The sequence below is a fragment of the Sander vitreus genome, chromosome 24 (genome assembly GCF_031162955.1).
Source record: "Sander vitreus isolate 19-12246 chromosome 24, sanVit1, whole genome shotgun sequence".
NCBI lineage: Eukaryota > Metazoa > Chordata > Actinopteri > Perciformes > Percidae > Sander > Sander vitreus.
The window spans coordinates 14,976,704-14,992,360 of record NC_135878.1 but is presented as its reverse complement, the minus strand read 5'-3'; the positions used below and the strand labels follow the sequence as shown (position 1 = coordinate 14,992,360).

The window sequence follows — 15,657 nt, the reverse complement described above, 5'->3', positions numbered from 1 at the left end:
CCCTCACTCGTGCACTCGAGGTTACTCTGTCTCTGTCGTCCTCCCTCGCTGGTTCCCCCCCCGCCCCCCTTCTTAAGGCACCACAATGTGTCATTGTCATCGTGGTTTTTGCAGCAGGTTTCAGCGGTATGAGGTGGCGGTGGAAGGAAGGGGGGTTCTCTTTTGAAGACTTACTCCCCCCCCACAAAAAAACCCATCTCTCCTCCCTTGACGAAAGTTAAACGGTTGAAGTATTCCTGTTCTGAGATGTGATTAGCGTGTCACACATTTAAAAAATGCCATATTAAATAATCCCATCCTTCAGGCTTTACTTCCTCACCAGGTATTAGCTTAGACGGAGAATTATCCTAAGCTATTTGGAAGTAGGGGAAATCCACATAAAGATCTTGGCACTCGGTGTTTGAATTCTTCCCGATCTGCCTGGTAGGTGCGATACTCCCAGCGACTTACAGCGCAAGACAGCGGCGGAGGGAGCCGGGGCTCGGGCGCTTATGGCTCTCCGCGGCGGTGCCAGGTTTCTCTCCCGTTTCTAATCTCGTCTCCCTTTCTGCTTCTCACTCGAGACGGGACTTCAGAATTCCTCGCCGCAACTTGAGGTTTCAAGATGATGCAGGAGTCAGGAGTGCGAGTGTGTTCGGTTCTAAAGTCCATTTTTAAACTTCCCCTGATTTGGTTTTCTAATATACTGTGGCTCAGGTCAACAATCATGTTCATTAGGTAGGGCTGGGCGATAAGTCAATATGATGATTGATCGTCTTTCAATGGAATCATATCGTGATGAAATCATATATGGAGATATCGTGATATACAATCACGTTGTCTAAATTGATAATAACAAGCACATACTGACTCAATTTTCTCAGAAAATCTGTTGTGAAACATTTTGAGGGAATATCATTTGAAGAATTGCAGATTTGTTTGTAAACATAGTCAGTATATAAGCTGGGAAAAACATTTTGTTTTTCACTATAATTTGACTTGAAACTGTTTTCCTGAATTACCAGAAAAATGTATCATGATATATATCGTTATCAATTGATATCGGGATAGAAGATTTTGGCCTATCATTAGGTTTTACATTTTTTAAAGAGTGCTAAGTTGAAAGAATGGTAATTAAAAGGATTTTGAAGCTAACGTTATTGGAAGGTGTTCAGCAATAAGAAGTTGGGAGGAAAGGATGGTTTAACTTCACATAAAACCCTTTCAAAAGTCCAACTTCTGCACTGAAACTCTTTGATCACAAATACATATCAATAACAATGATGTGAATGAAGTTATAACGTCCAACAGCGACAAGAGAGTGTGTTTCGAGAGGACTGTGTAACCGCATATCAAATGTCGCCTCAAGGTTTTTGAGATGTTCAAATGACAAAAATTTAAATGACTTTTTCTGATCTGCCTTTTTCATTCTATTTTGATTCAGTATCGCGATTATACATTTGATAAGAGTCCAGGATCACACACACGCTTGTTAAGGTTCCTATCATCCCAGTAAATGGGAGCTGCTGTTGAAGTGGGGTTTTTTTTATTTATTTTTTTTAAATCTGATAAGTTTAGAGTTCATGTGACTTGACGGAGAACTTCATTTGCATCTGAAGGAAAAAAAATAAACAGATTACACAACTGTAGCTAGAAATGAATCAGAGCAGGACAGAAGTCTTTATCTTCTGACGCCTGGAGGAAACTTGAAACGATGTCACAACCAGAAAGTTGAAATAATGTCGTTTTTATTGTACCGAGAGTGTGATGGTGTTAAATCTGATCCCAAAGGGGCCCTGAAGGTTGATTTCGTTACAGCTGATAGAAACTTATTGGTGCGATGATTCGAAATTTGTCTCGGGTCAGACTTCATAGAAAATAAAGACATAAAGAGTCATTTTAAGCCGAAACACACAGCACATATGTATGCACCACACAATGTATTTAAAATATATTACACAATGAATGTGAGCAAGTCCCAGGCATGTTAGATGCCAGTGTACTCCTGCGTGACAAAGAGCGCCTTCAGATCCGTGGGTTTGTTTTCATCCCTGCTTGGAGGTCAGCGCCCTGTGGCGGTGGACGGCTAATTATCATCGTGCAAAATGGGTCACGGTTGTCATTACTTCTGGTCACATGATTGTATTCATCCAACATGTTTTTCTCGCATTTTTTGAGCCCGGGATGACAATGGCGCTTCAGTATTGGAGGAACTCCTCAGAAATTCACCCTAAAGTTAAACATTTGTTACGCGGTCACAAGTCATTTCAACTGAGGGGGTGTTTATATATAGTCATAGCCGTCTTTACTGGTTTAAAAATACCACAATACAAATTTCCACCAAGGTGGACAATAAAGTCTTATCTATGCTTCATTTATCTGTTTTAAGTCCGTTTTCAAAACTCACGTTTTGTTCCGATTCTGAAACCTGCCAGTTCACACAAATGAGATGAGACGGTGTATCATCTCCATAGCAACAACTCTTTGTATTTCTGTCCTAACTTCCGACTTCCAGGCTTTTTGTAGCTGGAATTATCATTTGTTGCGTCTAAATATGAATGTGGATAACGTTAGTGATATTAAGATGCCTGCTACAGTTACATCTCCAGTGATGAAACGTTTGATTTCTCTGATTCACGGCTTTGTCTGAGGCACTCCCTCTCTTCAGTTACTCTCTAGCTCGCTCCACCACATACTGTTGAGCCTCCGTTTAAAACCCTGCATTTCAACCAGCTGAGATGGGCCGGTTCAGACCTTTTCCTGCGACGTTCGAAAAAATGTTTCATCGCAAATCTTTGGTCTGAACTGAAATCAGTGGTACTCCAATAAATAAAAGTTTACTAAAAGTAGTAATACCACAGTGTAAACATTTCAAAAATTACAATAATTTCTATGTCAAAAAGAAACATTGATGTAAAGTACACTAGTATTTGCATCAAAATATACTTGAAGTATCAAAACTCATCATGCAAAATGGCCCATTTCAGAATATATTATACTGTATGTAAGTTGGCGTTGGAGTAGTTGGGTTTGGGAATGCCGTGTGTATGCGTGAATGTATTTTGTATTTTCTGTGTATTTGTCTTAAGGTTTATCCTCCTAATAAAAAATACTCTATAAAACAAATACTCCCGTATTATAATTACTGAAACATTGACGTGTTCATCACTTTATGGTGGAGCTCACTTTGATTACTTTATATACTGCTGGGTAGTTCAATATAGAATAATACCTCATACTTTATCAGTTTATTGTATTTTGCATTCATAATCTGAATCTGTAAGATAACTAAAGCTGTCAGACAAATGTGTTGCAGTAAAAAGTACAAAATACCCTCTGAGATTTAGAGGAGTAAAAGTATAGTACTAGAGTATAGTAAGTAGAGTACTTGAGTACTACTTAAATGTAGTAAATATCTCAGAAATCTTGAGAATTTGGTTTTAAAAGTGTACAGACATAGACCACCAGATCTAGACCCCCCTAGCAGCAGCAAATGTAATTTGCAGCCAGGGTCGTCTAGCAACTCTCCGTTGGCTTGCGAGCTGGAAAAACTCTGGTCAGACCAATCACATCATGTATAGAGTCGCTGGGCGGGCTTAACATAATGACGGCAGAGTTGCGACGGTTCCCTGCTACTTGAAAACAAAGAAGATGGCTGTTTTTTTGTGCGGTGTGTCCCGCACCGGTGCCATGCGCCTGCCTTTTTTTGGGGTCAATCGGCGTCGGCCGCGATCACAATCCATCTGATTGGCTGTTCAGCTTGAAAACGGTAGTGAGGAAAGCAAACAAACGACTGTGAGACCGCACACACAAGACTCCTTCCATTTTATCTGATCAATCCAATACACATTAAGAGCTGTCAAAACTGGCCAAAAGTGATGTTCTAACGTTCCATCTTAAAAACACACAGGTTTGAAGGATTGGAAATTACAAACGAGTAATAATGTACCCTGTACATGTTACATCAACACACAAATACGTTATAAAGGCAAGGTGCGGATGCCCATTCTGCAATAGATCAACAATATCATTAGGAAGGTAATCAAGAAGGGGTTGCAATATATTATAAAAAACATTGTTGTTACTCTTTGAAATAGCGCATGTGCGCGTGAAGCACTTTGTAACTGCACTCACTCACTTACTAGAGACCCCTTCTGCAAACCCTGATCATAAGTCAAGCATTTCAAGCAACAAACGGACTAAAGCATCGTGTATCACAAACACAGCTCTATTGTGCAGCTAATTATTGCAATGAATAGGACTATTCTTCTCATTTTCTATTGGCATGGACTGCAAGTCAAAATCGGCCTTCAAGTCCAAGTCAGAGGCAAGCGTGAACAATTATGTCTACACATTAAGTTTAAAAAAAAAAAAAAAAAAACAGATGCAAACATGGTGCCATAGTTCATGTCAGGTGATGAATGCAACAGTAGGAGGGACTGTATGTTACTGCTGATTTTAGACCGTCTATAGGCAGAAGTGGTGATAGGATACAAATTATAGTCATATACATATATAATAGGGCGTAATTTACACTGGGGACATGCCCCCCCCCCCCCCACACACACACACACGCACACACACTTTCAAATTTGTTTGATATTATTTTATTCATAAGTCTAAGTGATCAGCCAATATTTTTAACAATAAAGAAAGTAAGACATCTTTTTCTTATACGTAGTTCAGTACTGTTTTTTCTGGAAGAATCTATCAATCACTTCTCAAACCAAAGTTACACCCTTGCATATATATAATTCACGAGTGTTATCATTTCGCTCCTGTAGTTGCATGGCGGCTTCCAGAAAGAAACTACTTACCGTTGTCGAGTAGGAAAGTACGTGAATCATTGGGTTCAAATAAATAAAAACTATAAATCTATATAAATATTCACATGACTGAGTTCACATTCAAATTAATTAGTCAAATGGAATTTGTATGTCTACATTGCTTCTTTGAATTCTCTCAGGAATAGCCGTGGCTGTATACATAACTAAAGCCAGGTGGCAGATGATGCTCGGAGGAAAGCAAATACCCATTCTGAGTTTGTTGCATGGGTGAACATTGTCCATCAACTGTGGGCCTGTTGTGATGTGACCTGGGGCACCAAAAGTGCAGAAAGCTCCATGTGTTCCTTCAGCGCATCTTTAAATGGCTGAGTTGTCAGGGGTTTGATTCCAAATGGAGCCAAACAACATTTTAATGTTGCCTTCACTTTCTGTGAACTCCCTTTGTCCTCCCGGTCAAAAATGGCCCGCCTAGACTAAGCCCCTTAAAAATAAAGCAGATGAATTGAGTTTTGAATGCCAGATCTATTTTGGATAAAGCTTAGGTAGGTAGGTAAGCGTAGGTTTTGTTTCAACATTGGCGGGTGGAGGGAAAGACACATTATAACCGGGGGCTCTGGGGGTCGTCCCCCAGAAAGGTTTCAGCATCAAATACTTGATTTTCTACACTCTAAGAAACCAATCCCAAAAATAAAAGTTCTGGCAGCTCGGTACCCAGATACCGCCCTGTAATTCAAAACAGAAATGATGTGTGTCGCTACAGTTAAAATAAAGAACATTTTCTGTTAGGCCGTTATGAAATTCTCTCATGCAAAGCTGCTCAGTTAGTGAACTAACCCCCCCCCCCCCCCCCGAAATATATGCCTACGGGATGAAGAAACAGCCAGTGATTGATCACAAAGTGTTTGAATATCTGAGTTTCCCCTCTTCACACTGCAGAAGTCTGCATTTATTCAGTGGTGACACCACTCGTTTTTATTACAACACAGCTGTAATAATGCTTTTCTTGACTAAAGTGAAGATTTATTACAAGTATTATTTTTTTAAAAGGTACTGTATATGTGGTAAACAATATTTTTTTTGTCAAGAAATAGTACCAAGATATCTCTGCATCACAAAGACTAGATGCATCGAATTTCAAATTGAAAAAATTAAATGTAGGGAGTTTTCTATTCTGTTAAACACAGCGGAGGGTCATTTTTGACCCAAAGACAACACCACGTTAAGATGTCCTTTAATAAACGCGTTCCCCGACAAGACCGTGGCACGTACAGTACACAACCGTAGAGTTTGGATTCCGTGCACTTGTATTTGTGTCATTTGAGAGCCGTGTAAAGCCACTAATGCAGTTTATTGCGAGAAGTGTTTCTGCACAAAAAGGCAACTGAAGCCTTCTATTTGTCTTTGACAATGCATGGATGGATTATGCCCAGAAAACCATGAGTTATTCAATTTCCACCTGGAAAAGCTTAGCTCGCGTTCATCATATTACGAGCGTATCTACTCGATTGGATATAATTCACACCTCAGCGTAAGCTTACACCTGCTTGAGGGAATTAGGGCTGAGGGCCTTTTAATAAACGTTTTAAACCTGCCAGACAAATGAGATAAGTGCATTCATGACCTGTTCCTCCCATTCGCCACCTTTAATTCTGTCTGAGTCTCGCTCCATACCTGCAGAAAAGTGTCGGATATCTTACATCACTCTGTGGCGCGCCGAAAAGGGGCCCCTTGGGCCAGCAGAGTGCCAATACACCGTCGGAAGCAATTAGAAATATATTTGATGAAGGTCAAGGGGCGTCATGCACAGTGACAGTTGTGACGGTATTTGGAGAGGAGGAAGAGAGGGAGGAAAATGCTGAATTTTTTCCTCATCATCCATTATGAAAGCCTCCTCTGGAGAGAGAGGGAGAGAGAGAGAGAGAAAGAGAGAGTGAGTGTGTGTGTGTGTAGACAGAGAGAGAGGGATGAGGGCCATGAGTGGGGCCTCGCTGAAAAAGACAGTAAGCGGATGCTAACTTCCCACTGAGAGAATTTCTCCAGGTCGAATGCAAAATGTTCCCGACTAATCATCCGCGCCGCGGAAACGCCAGCTGCGACCCGTGGTAGGATTATCATTCTCATAGACCTCTTACCGAGCTTTTAGCTAAATGAAAAATCTGCTCCATAGCCTAGGGAGAAGGCAGCGTGCAGATAAGAAGGAAGAGTGTTTACAGAGGCAGCGCCGGTGAAAAAACAGAACAGGTTTTTTTTTTTTTGCTTTCCTCTGCAATGTAAAAATGGTAGGGGAAGAGATCATTAAGGCTGGCAAGGAGTGTGTGTGTGTGTGTGTGTGTGTGTGTGTGTGTGTGTGTGTGTGTGTGTGGAGGGGGGGGCAAATAGACTAGAGAGGAGAGAAGATCAATGTATTTACACGATTCATTTGTGACAAAGTTCTTCTGGGCTCATTAATTTAATGTTTCTGTCTACCTTCTGTCCTGAGGGCAACATGCAATTTGTTATTCTATTGTTCTCCCGCTTCCTTCTCTGCCTTCCTCTCGACTAATATTTTCCGTGGCAAAAGCGGACTTGTAATCCTGAATCTGAGATGACGGCGGGCGATAATCGAATCGCAGTCGCTTATCAACGCCGGACCCCGCCACCACCTTTGGGCTTGATCAAATGAAATAATCAGTTTTAGAGGGAGGCAGAGGTCAGCCAGTGTAGTAATCTTATGGGGGCTCTTTGCCCTCTCCCACACACACACACACACACACACACACACACACGCGCAAGCAACCTAAGGGTAATGGATCTCTATTAGCGCTCTATTACCGACATCTGTAACAACGGAGCAGTGCGCCAAACATTGCTAACAAGGGCAATGTATTTGGAAGTCACTGGCCTGCTCCCTCCGGACGCTGCCTCTCATTACACAACTATCAGGACCATTCTGTTTGCCCGGACACCGTGGTAGGGAAGGGGGGGGTTGAGGGGAGGTGTGATGCTGAAATAACAATTAAAGGCCTCTGCGGCAGTCCCACCGCAGAGCCGATAGGGGTTTTGGGGGGAGGGGGGAGGGAGTCCCTGGGGTGCCCTAGAGGTCCAGTTGCTCTTGACCCTCTTCCTCTGATCTGACGAGAGACAATGCCCGAGCGGGAGGTACGGTTTATTATTACGAGGCCCTAAATTCACGGTTTTGGAGACATACGTGAGTGGGAAAGTGCCTAAATGATTTACAAGCCGAGGGATTGGTATAAATATTACTGAGGAATGCCACTGTAAGTCAGTTCCCCCCCACCCTTGATTTCCCATGCTCCGCTCCAGTCTTAATCAAATAAACCTTAAGTAGAGTCTTAAAGGAGACCAAACCAGTTTTACTTGGGAAAATAAAGGCACCTTTCTGTGAACTAGTTCAAAGCGATAACTCTGATTATAGCTCAGTGTAGAGGCATTAGATACAGTCTCTTGTCAGTGATATTTAGATATTGACACGCGTCTTATAAACAGGGGGATCGGGGCCCCGGATATCAAAAGACATAGCCCGAGGGCAAAAGATGGGCCCTATTTTAGGAATATAAAGGCTTCCTGGCGCTGAAGATGCCGCTCTAAAGCCCTAAACAGTAAGCACAACACGTCACGAACACAAAAAAGTGCTCAACCCCGCTGACGTTGGTCACAATGTGTTCAGATAAACACACAAAAAAAGGGAAGGGATTTAGCATAAGTCAATCACAGCGGTGCTCACCGCCTGATGCTGACCGTATGTAGACTGTCAAACAATGTGGAAACACACCCAGCATGATGAGGCTTAATCCAATTGGCATTGGAGCCAAACTTGTAAACTAATCTATGCATTAGCCCAGCTGGCACTGGGCGCCGCAAACGCTCCTCTGGAACCTGGAGTTTGGAGCTGTTTGTCGCCTGCCAGCGATAAGAGCCCATGCAAGCCCTCTGGAAAAAGTGGGCTTAGCTCTTCTTTTCAACTGAAATCTGTTTAGTCCATTTATCACTCTACCTGTCTCAGACCTATTAAGATTAAGGTCAGTAGGGGGGTTAAAAAAAAGGCTTCCCCTCTCTCAGTTCTTTGGATACTTTTAAAATTCATAAGTCAAGAGGCTTAGGCTTTCTCAGTGCAAGTCTTCATAACAATGAGGATTCTAATATTTTATGTAAGAATAGCTGACAGGAGATTTTTTTTTTTCCTTCCCCTACCCTTTTGCTCCATTTTGCCCTATCAAAGTATAAATACACTCGCGGTTTGACACAAGGCAGGGAAGACGAGCATGCTCGTTCCTGACTTGGCGCTGATGGACGCAAATCCAACCCAATCACATCACATGCACATCCCGAAGAAGGGGGGGGGGGGGGAAGAGGTGCGTTCTTCTCCCACATCTGTACTCTCACATCTTCCAAAATTAAAGAAGGAATAAACCTTTTCAATATGCGTCCAGATTCCCTGTCTGCTGCTTTCTTAGACTTTCAGCTGAAGTACTGTGGGTTTTTTTTTTTTTTATCTCTTGTGCCAAGTTGTACAATCTTTGAGGTCTAACTTACAGTACGGCAGCTTCTGTTGTTACTGCTAGTGGATTTTTTTTTTTTAACTGCTGAATTCAAATATAGTTGAGCTGCTTAAGCTCACAGTACAGATACAGTGGCAAGACTGATGCCAACAGTCCTCCTTATTATGGCCCGATTCACAACTTCAAAAGTTAAGAGTGACATTATTTTTAAGTGATGCCAAAACACAGCGCTGACCGATTGTAAAACTATCAGTTTCAATTCTCTTCCCCCCCCCCATTGTCCTACAGTATGTCATGAAATATTCAAGATATTGTCCATTGCTCTTAAGAAATTTGAGCTATTTGGGAGGTTGAAAAGTAGACCCAAAACAGATATAGTGAAAGAAAATTCATGAAATTGCTTGTTTGAAAGATAGTCGAGGGGAAATCGTGGATATTTCATATTTGTAATGCGTGTCGGCCGTCCTTACAACATATTTAGATTGTTTTGAGTACATTTGAAGAAGAAGAAAAAAAAAACAGCATGCATTGTTGAAATATACTCCACAGTCATATCATCTGGCTCGAATATGTTTTAAGGTTTTACAGAAATGTACTTTTGGTAGTTTTGGTGCCAAACTCACCAGCTGTTTTCAAGGTTTTAGACCTGACAGTATCACTGAACAATGGAAACAGGCAAAGGGACGTTAAATGCATCTGTAAAATGTCTTTAAACAAATCCGATCCGTCCACTAAATACTGTACAGAGAACCGACAAGATGCAAATTAAAGCAAACAAAAAAAAAATGAAGAGAGCAAGTGCAACACAAACTAAGAAAAAAGGGCCCTAGCTCGTGCGCCCACACACTCGTCCTGTTAATAATCTATACTGCAGTCCGTTTCTATAATGCAGAGTAAATCCCAAAAGCAGTTCAGCAGTGCAGTTAGCTTACAAGTAAAAGCAAATGCCTTGCAGTCTTGGCTGCCCGCCACCAGCTGGTGCTCCAGTCAGCTGTAGGTAAAGAAAAGGGGGGGGGACATGTTTTACATACTCTCTCAAAGCCAGGGGATTGGTTTTTTTGGACCGATGTCAAATTTCTACGAAAAATTCAGGGAATCTCTAAGTTCTTCTCGCAACTTGGATGGTGGTGGATGTCGGCCACGGGGTCAGATACAGCTCCGAGTGCAGAGCTGCATTACAGCACATACTGTACTGTGGTTTGGTAGCACATTTATAAAAAAAATAATTAAAAAAAAGGTTGGTACAGGAGCTGTGCTGCAAGTTACGAAGGTATTATTGAAGGATTGTATATCATAGATACCCCTGGACGTGTCAATGATTGACTGCGGGTGTTTAAAAAGGTCTTTATGGGTCAAAAACATAACTTTGGGAGAATTTATTTCACCTGCATCAACCCACCAACTAACTCGTGTGAGGGCTGAACAGTTGGTGCATTTTTTTTTTTCTTCTTTTATAAAAAAAAGAAAAGCCCTCAATTTGAAATCACTTTGGGTACACTTTTGTATGAACAGTGCTTGATAATAACAACCGGTATGAACAATAAAGCTAAAGGCAGCTAAGCAGAAGTGAGTGACACTCATGATAAATATACAAAATCTCCCCTGGGAAGACTGAAAAGAAAAGGGAATATGTTTATGTTTAATACCTGAGGCTGATATTGAGCCACAGGGCAGAGAGGATCCCCTTGTCTAGACCCTCTGTCCCTCCTACTGTATTTGGGTCATTGTATTTGTGTAAGGGGAGCAGTGGGAGATGGGGGGGTGTATATATCTTGGAGGGGGGTAAAGGCTCAGCACGACTCACCAATAAATATGCCAAGCTGCTTTCTTTTTAAAAGGAAGAAAAGAGAGATTTACATGAGCAATATAATATTCTTGTAAGTGATATTTGGGCCGGGTGTGAAAGAAAATGCCTTTGAGATGAATTGAATAATGGGCTGCCCCCCTATTGAAGCTAAATAAGAAAATTGAAAGCACATATGTAGAAATTGATTTCTTCTCTCTGGCATTTTTCAGCTAAGAGCGGGTGGAACAGAGAGTCACTGTTAAGCATTTTGTCTAATTGAATTTTGTTTTTCTAAAAGCTTATTTTAGAGACAGGGCTGCACAGGGAAAACTTGTTCCTGTCTTGTTTCCTTTCACCTGCAAATGCTTATTTCTCACATCACCAATTCAAACCTTTGCTTTTCCCCCGTTGCAGCCGTACAGTAACCATCTGACCGCGGGCTAAAAAGTTGATCCTGTGCTCCGTTACGGTCGGGTACACACTTGGCAAGGAGACGTAAGAAAGGCGTTTGCTAAATCGTACACATCAAAGTGCTCGTGTCAAATCCCTGCAGTCCTTTATGTGAACAGTTCATCCCGAAAAATTTCTAATTTCATGTCTAATGATGCCTATTGAGGCAGCCGGCGTGCAATTTTCTTAGAACATTGAACAAGGCTCCCCCCCCCACCTCACCCCCACCCATCCCTTAACCCCAGCTTCAGTATCTTCCCCGGTGCAGCATGTAGGTACAGGGGCCGGCCTCGTCTCATTTTCGACATATAATATGTTAATGTAATGAATGCCACTTCAATTAGCGCAATCACTTCACGTTCCAAATGGAAACGCTAGCCGGCAAATGACAGCCTAATCTCGGCCACGCTGGATTTTCTCCACTGCCGTAGGAAGAAAAGTGGGGAGAAAAGTTCATTTGGGTACAGTAGTTAACTATACCTCATCATCACCTTGAGGCCATATTTAAATTCACCATTGAAAAGTAAACCCCTCTTCCTTTTTCTCCCCTTTTCTCTCCCCCCAATCAAAATGAAACAAACCTAGGCCCCTGCTAATTAAGTGTGTGAATATCTGGACCCTAATTAACATATTTGGGAGACAGGCAGACGCAGGGACGGGTCTTGCCGGAGCGCCTGTGTTTGCTCACAGCTTGAGCAGCGGCGCTCCGTCTTCAGTTGAAAAGGAAAAAAAGCCGAGGCGCGTTCAGGGGCTTCCAGGTCTGTCCAGGCCCCCTTCCAAACCAGAGGGGGGAGAAAAATGCCAGTAATTGGATGACCGTCTTATTATCCCTTTGTTGGTTGCAATTCCCTGATTAGCATTTTGGAATATTTTAAATTATAATCCAGGAATTAGGGGATTTTACCGGGGTAAACCTCTAACCTCCCCCTCTTCTCCAATTAGCCCCGACGCTAAGCAGGAGGATGAGTCCGCCGAGGCTTTTTACACATGTAGGCAGGTAGAAATGCATGTCATTTTTTGTATAGAGGTGAATTAAACGGGATGTGTCATATGCATAAGTACATGATTACAGCACACAACATTTAGGGGGCAATGTGGGACTTACAGGCCGTTTCACTTCAAAATCATCTTCTTACTCATCTACCTATGTGTGAACACTTAGAACTTAAAAAGAAATCTATAACAGTTTGAGGCTTTTACCGGATTTGCCTCATCAGGAGGCTCATACACTGTGTTTCATAACAAAGTCCACATTAAATCATTTAAAAAGGGTTTGGGTTTTTTTTCCCACATAGCCCTGCGACAACCCCAACTCCCTCTCCTATGTCAAATATTTATGTATTAAATTGTGCAGTTCACAAAGTCTCCATTGTTGTTGCAAGCTGTGATTATCTCCCCTGATTTTTGACTTTTTGGTATTTGTGGATGCTTCCTGTTTATTTAGGTCAATGGAAAGCTGTAAACGGGGACGTTCTGCAGTAAACTGACTGCCCTGAAATCTTTTCTTCTGATTGTTTCGGTGGCCCCAGGCATTGTGCGTGCGTGGCTGAAGTTGCGTGACTAGGTTAGGTGGTTGAAGGATGTGTGTGCATTCCTGCGTCGCTCACGTGGATGTAAATACAGATGTGGGTGTGAGCGAGAGCTTTTGCACAGTGTATTTCTGTGTGCGTGTCTGCATGTACATAACAGAGGAAAAAAACAGTGTGTATGTGTAAGTAACTGTAACTGTGTGTGTGTGTGTGTGTGTGTGTGTGTGTGTGTGTGTGTGTGTGTGTGTGTGGAACAGGGCAGCGGCCCATATCGTCCCAGGCCTCCTTCAGTTAATTGGAAACGTAGATTGTTGAGTCAGCGTCAGGGCTCTAATCAGAGGCCTGTCTCTGGAAACTAAGGGGACTTTATTGAAGTAAATTTGAATCACAGGCGACCAAGATCGTCTCTGTTTGTGAAGATCATTTAAAAAGAGTGTTGTGTGTGTGTGTGTGTGTGTGTTGTGTGTGTGTGTTGTGAAGGACACACGAGTCAGTTGGAGGGATGGAGTCGAGCCCTTAAAAGTACATTATACAGCCATGCAATCAGCCCGGTAAAAGACGGCTGTTTCAATGGCTTTCAGCCTCGCGGAGAGAAGAAACCGCAGAGTCAAAAAATAGCTTCCATGGAGAAAAAAAGAAAAAACAAGTACAAGAAATGTGTTTTTCCACCGGTAATGGATTAGTGAGCCAAGGCACAATGCCCAACTCATGACAACATGTTTTCTACTGGAAGTGAAGTTTGTCTCATTTAACCAGGACTCCAGAAATAAGCTGAACTAAACAGCTGCTAAACTGAAAAGTTAGTCAATTTATCCATGAGACATGAGTGTTAATATAGATACAACAAAACAGACTTTTTTAAATGCTGTATGAGCGTAGAACATGCTGACTCTGAACTTGTTTTTACAAACATCAATACGGACATACATTATAGTACATATGGCTTATACTATACGCGAGACATGCACGTTCCTGTTGTACATTATTGCAAGAAAATGTCATCCTTTCACAAAAGAACTCATCACCACAATGATATCCACAATCCCCTTGACAGTGCTGGCATGTATTGTTCAGTGTGTTAAGATGCTTGACATGTTATGTGACATTTCAAACAATGGGAACATATTTCAACGAGTCTACTAATCCAAGGTTAAGGCCTTTTTTTGACACAAGGCCGAGCTGTCGTGCTTCCGCAGGAGAGCAAAGGAACGATGTCTTTCTGGAACAACACAAAGGAGATCACGTCCCCTTTAATATTTCACCAATTTGGGGGCACACACATTATAACCGGGGCCTCTGGGGGTCGTCCCCCAGAAAAGTTCAGTGTCAAACATTTCTTTTCCTAAACTCTAAGAAACAAATCCGTTACATAACAGAAAAAGTACCCGGGATTTGCCCCGTAATTAAAAATGGAAATGTGTTTCGCTACAGTTTTACCTAACATATACTGTACCTAACATTTTCTGTTAGGCCTGTATCAAATTCTGTCCTACAAAGCTGCTCAGTTAGTAAACTTCTAAAAGCGTTGAAAAAAAAACTTTCGTAAAAAAGTGACTAAATCTCCCTAAACCAATCATATTTTGAGAAAGACAAATCTACCTCTTCTAAATATATATATATATAGGGCATATCCCCTGCATCCCCCCAAAAATCTACACCTATATGTATATACAGTGTATCCAAAAAACACCTACAGATTTAGGCAGTTTCTCAGCTACAGTAAAGGGGCAGGAGAACCCACTCCACCTCGCCACTCACTAAACCCAAACTCTGCACCGATATTCCTAAACCTCTTACAACACGTTGCAAACAACGAGGACACATGACTCCCACATGACGCTTGCCGCACGTGTGATTTATTACTGTCACCTAATGCACCAAAATGTCATCCTTTTATGCCGAGACACCCTCGTGACAATACCATTCGCGACGCTTTGAATCGCACGCCTCCTTTTGTCCCGCTCGCGACGCTAAATTGCATTTGTTCCAAGTGTCACGTTAATGTATGAAAAAGTTGAAGATGTCACTGGTGTAATCTGACAGCGGAGGTTTTAGTTAAAGCAAACGTGTCATATTGTACTTCTATTAGCAGGTCGCCATTGCACTATTAGTGACATCCCCAAGTCACTGGCGTGTCACCTTAATTTAAAGTTAAGCGCTGTGACAGTTTAATATGCCAGGGAGATGAAAGCCCCCTCTGTTTCGGCGCCACGTCAAACCTTTTTTTTTCAAATGGGCGATAAATAGGGCTTATTGTTTCAGCAATTGAGAGGAACTGTCTGTCTAATGTGCCTTTATTCCAACCCCCCTCTTCTGTCTCCTTCCACCTCCTCTCTCTCTCTCTTGTGGAGATTTTGTTTTCAAGCTTGAGCGGCGCTACCTAGAGGTTGAAGATTACGCTTTGAACACAGGCTGAGTGTCTGTCAGCAAAGGGTCGGGCTGAGCTAAGTTGAAGGGGAAACGAGAGAGAGAGAGAGGAGAGGGAGGGGGACAGGACTTTAAAACGCTCAAAGTAGAAGACAAATCACGGCGTTGTCTCTAAGCCTTTTCCTGTCTTTTTCCCTTCCATAACTATCAAGCCACAAACATAATCCACCCCCCTCCCCTGAACTTTGACTTAATTTACA

At 42.1% G+C, this 15,657-nt stretch overlaps 1 long non-coding RNA gene across 1 annotated transcript in view; it reads right to left on the bottom strand.

Moving 5' to 3' along the window:
- LOC144512946 (uncharacterized) overlaps positions 1-15,657 on the bottom strand; it is a 433,981-nt gene that overhangs the window by 281,546 nt on the left and 136,778 nt on the right. The gene's annotated exons all lie outside the window — the stretch shown is intronic.